Source organism: Mustela putorius, unplaced genomic scaffold, assembly GCF_011764305.1.
Source record: "Mustela putorius furo isolate JIRA1106 unplaced genomic scaffold, ASM1176430v1.1 tig00000487_pilon_pilon_pilon, whole genome shotgun sequence".
NCBI lineage: Eukaryota > Metazoa > Chordata > Mammalia > Carnivora > Mustelidae > Mustela > Mustela putorius.
This window is the reverse complement of record NW_025421399.1, coordinates 875098-879579: the sequence shown is the minus strand read 5'-3', so window position 1 is coordinate 879579 and position 4482 is coordinate 875098.

Genomic DNA, 4482 nt, shown 5'->3' with positions numbered 1-4482 from the left:
GTTGCTTCCGGCCCCTCCCCTCGCTCCCCAGCTCCCCCCGGGCGGGAGGCCGCGGTACATCCGCCGCCAGCGTGCGCATGCGCCGGCCCAGCAGGGCGTGGGCAAGGGCGTGATGAGCGCGTGGCGGTTGACTGCCTAGAGACTGCAGTGGGCAATGTTTGCTCTTGACCGCTCCGTTGGCTTTGTCTCGAGAGTCGTGCCTGGTGTCCAGAATTTACAGCCAGTAAAGGTTGGAAGAGGATTGAGGGCAGAATTCCAAATAGGGATAAGGTATACGTGGCAAGGACATGTGCACCTTGTACCGCCACATTCAGGATGTGAGGATTTGCAAAGGAAATCATGAAGACAACGTTGGGTTCAACCTTAATTTAACACATTTACTGAGCACCTGCTAGTGGTAGGCTCTGATCAAGGCCTCTCCGCACGTCTCTTTCTATTCCCTCACTCTCTTGGGCCAAAAAGGTAGACTAGATTCTGCTAGGTTCCTGCGAACACCCTGCCTTTGCGACATTACTTTTAAAAAACATCAATTTCCAAAGCCAATGAGATCTTGACCTCCATTAAGGCAGGGACCCTGTCATAACCTTGTGTTTCCAGAATTCAACCGTCTGGCACATAGTAGGAGCTAAATAAATCATTCTTAAAGTTTAAATAGTTAAGAGATGGTTTTAACTCTACACACGTACACACCAATGATTACATGTAAAGCTGGAGAAATCTGAGTAAGATCAGTGGATCATATCAGCGTCTGTTTTCTGTTGTTCTTGTACTTGAGTTTTTCAGGATGTTACCATTTTTAGGGGAACCGGGGAAAGGGTACATGGGATCTTTTTATTTTTTTTTTTAAGATTTTATTTATTTATTAGAGAGAGAGAGGGAGAGGACACAGGTAGGGGGAGTTGGAGAGGGAGAAGCAGGCTTCCTGCGGAGCAAGGAGCCAGATGAGGGGCTCCATCCCAGGACCCCAGGATCACAACCTGAGCCCAAGGCAGATGCTTAATTACTGAGCCACCCAAGCACCCCCTTTTTATTATTTCTTACAACTGACTATGAATATATAATTATTTCAAAATAAAAGTGTAATTAAGAAAAGAATGCCTTTAATGCCAAGATAAAAAAAAATAATAATAATATGGTTTCTTCCTTGGAAGTGTCTGGTCTAGTCAGGGAGGAAGATGCATAGACAATAATGACTTCCCAAAGTGATGTTGAGTTATTCGAAGTTCTGTGTGCCTATGAAGGAGATGAGAACAGATGAGTGAAAAACTCGGTCAGGAGCTCTGCTGGATTAGAGACAGATTTACAGAAGAGGTCACATTTGAGCCGAGGGTGAGTAGGAATGGTGCCCAAGAGACCTAAGTAGGGAAAGAGGTAAACAAAGGCCAGTGGTGTGTAAGGAGCTGCAGCCCTATGCACTGGAGTGAAATTCATCCTGTTCTATGTTATTAAGATGGGCACATGGGTGAGTTGAACACATTGCTGAAGTGACCAGAAGTTAATTGGAAAATCCTCCGGCAAAGAGGAAATCTATAGGTTTAATTCAATCTCAATTTAAAAAAAAAAAAAAAGTTTTTAAATAATTGACAAGCTGAGGGGCACCTGGGTGGCTCAGTGGGATGAGTGTCCACCTTCAGCTCAGGTCATGATCCACTGAGCCCCGCATAAGGCTCCCTGCTTGGTGGGGAGCCTGCTTCTCCCTCTCCTTTTGCCCCTACCCCTCACTAGTGTTCTCTCTCTTGCTCTGCTCTCTTTCTCTCAAATAAGTAATTTTTTTTAAACTTTAAAATAATATTTGTTTAAAAAAATTTTTAAATATACAATTCTATAAATACATACTTAATCAACCAAAAACAAAACAGTGCCTCCTAGGAATATGGAAGTAGGGCAGGGAGGGATAGAATACAAAGGAGTACGAGAGGATTTGGGGGTTGGGGGGGTGAAGGAATATGCATTACCTTGACTGTATTTTCACGATGTATACCAGTGTTAAAACTCATCAGGTTGTACACATTAATTGTGTACAGTTTATTGTACATCAATTAAGCACCAGTAAAGCTGTTACAAAAAAAAAAAAAAAAAAAAGCACAGTTAGGGGACATCAAGGTAGCTCAGTCGGTTAAGCTCCTGACTTGATTTCAGCTCAGGTCAAGATCTCTGGGTTGTGATATCGAGCCTGTGTAGGCTCTGCCCTCAGCAGGGAGTCTGCTTGAGATTCTCTCTCCCTCTGCCTCTCCACCTGTTCGTTCTCTCATACTCTCTGTCTCTAAAAAATAAATAATAGGGGTGGCAGGTCGGGGTACCAGGTGGTGAGTATTATAGAGGGCACGGATTGCATGGAGCACTGGGTGTGGTACAAAAACAATGAATACTGTTATGCTGAAAATAAATTAAAAAAACTTTTTAACCCCCCCCCCCAAATACAGCTACATAGCAATAATACTGTGTGTTTTTTTGATGGATTACAGAGCTCTTTGTGATCTTGACAGAATCCTGATGATGGATGGAGTCACACACTATTTTCCTGGTTTCTTAGATGAAACAATGAGGCTGAGAGAAGTGGCAGGGCTTTCCCAAAACCGCATCACCAGGAAATAGGTGAACTGGGCTGGGGCCCAGGCCTAGGTTGGATCGGTTAGGGTCAAAAGGCCTAGAATTTGTTCCCAACCTGTTCCAGCCATTTATTAGCTGGATTCCTTACATTATATCTCCCTTTTTTTCTTTATGTTTCTTTCTACTGTGAAATGTATCCTAGGTGCAAGAACATATATAAAATTTACATATACAGTTTATTAAATAACTATACAATGAACAGCCATGCAATCATCTCACAGGTAAGTCAAGAAACATTACCAACCCGGGGCTCCCTGTGAGACTCCTTCCCAATCACAATCTCATCCCTGCACTACCCCTTCTCCATGTAACCACCACCTTCCTGGTTACTGCCCTGGTCTGAGCCCTCACTGGCTCCCTCCAGGATTACTGTAATATCTTTCTAATTCTCTTTGTTCTACCCTTGCCTCCTTCCTTCTCAGCACAGCAGTTAGAATATTCCTTTAAAGAGGCACCTGGCTGGTTGAGTGGGTAGAGTATGTGACTCTTGATCTTGGGGTCATGAGTCTAAGTAAGTCCCGTGTTGGGTGTAGAGCTTACTTTAAAAAAAAAAAAAAAAAAAAAAAGAGGGACGCCTGAGTGGCTCAGTTGGTTGGGCAGCTGCCTTCGGCTCAGGTCATGATCCCAGCGTCCTGGGATCAAGTCCCACATTGGGCTCCTTGCGCGGAACAAAATCTTAAAAATAAAAAAATAATAAATAAATAAATAAATAAATAAATAAATAAATAAAAAGAAAGGAAAAAAGGGCACCTGGGTGGCTCAGTGGGTTGAGCCTCTGCCTTCGGCTCAGGTCGTGGTCTCAGGGTGCTGGGATTGAGCCCCACATCAGTCTCTCTTGCTCGGCGGGGAGCCTGCTTCTCCCTCTCTCTCTGCCTGCCTCTCTGTCTACTTGTGATCTCTCTCTGTGTCAAATAAATAAATAAATATCTTTTTTTTTTTTTGTCAGAGACAGAGGGAGAGAGAGTGAGCAAGCACAGGCAGACAGAGAGGCAGGCAGAGGCAGAGGGAGAAGCAGGCTCCCCGCCGAGCAAGGAGCCCGATGTGAGACTCGATCCCAGGACCCTGGGACGATGACCCGAGTCGAAGGAGCCCGATGTGGGACTCGATCCCAGGACCCTGGGACGATGACCCGAGCCGAAGGCAGCTGCTTAACCAACTGAGCCACCTAGGCGTCCCAATAAATATCTTTTTAAAAAAGGATGTTAAAAAAAATAATAAAATTGCCCTATTAAAAAATATATTTCTTTTAAAATACAAGTCAGATCCTGTCATTTTTATGTTCAAAACCCTACAGTTTCACACAGAATAAAAGCTACTCTCCCCATCACTCCCTGTGCTCTGGACACCTGGCCTCTTAACTCTTCCTTGAACAGGAAAATAGCAGACATGCTCCTCCTGGGGCCTTCACTCTGGGTGTTCTTGCAGCCCCAAATGGCTTGAAATTGGGTCTGGACTGCTCCCACCTGGCTACTTAACTGACCTTCTCCCCTCCTTCCTGTATTCAAATTTCTCCTCTGTAATGAGGCTTCCCCCAACCACCCTATTTAAACTGTAACCTTGGGTGCCTGGGTGGCTCAGTGGGTTAAGCCTCTGCCTTCGGCTCAGGTCATGATCTCAGCGTCCTGGGATCGAGTCCTGCATTGGGCTCCCTGCTTGGCAGGGAGTCTGCTTCCTCCTCTCTCTGCCTGCCTCTCTGCCTACTTGTGATCTCTGTCAAATAAATAAATAAAATCTTAAAAACAAACAAACAAAAAAACAACTGCAACCTCTTTGTCCTTGGTTACTGCTGTTTCCTGGATAAAATGGGAGCTAAGCAAGGCTGAACATCTTTGCTTGTCCGATTCATTGTTGCTCCCGCGCCTACAACAGAAC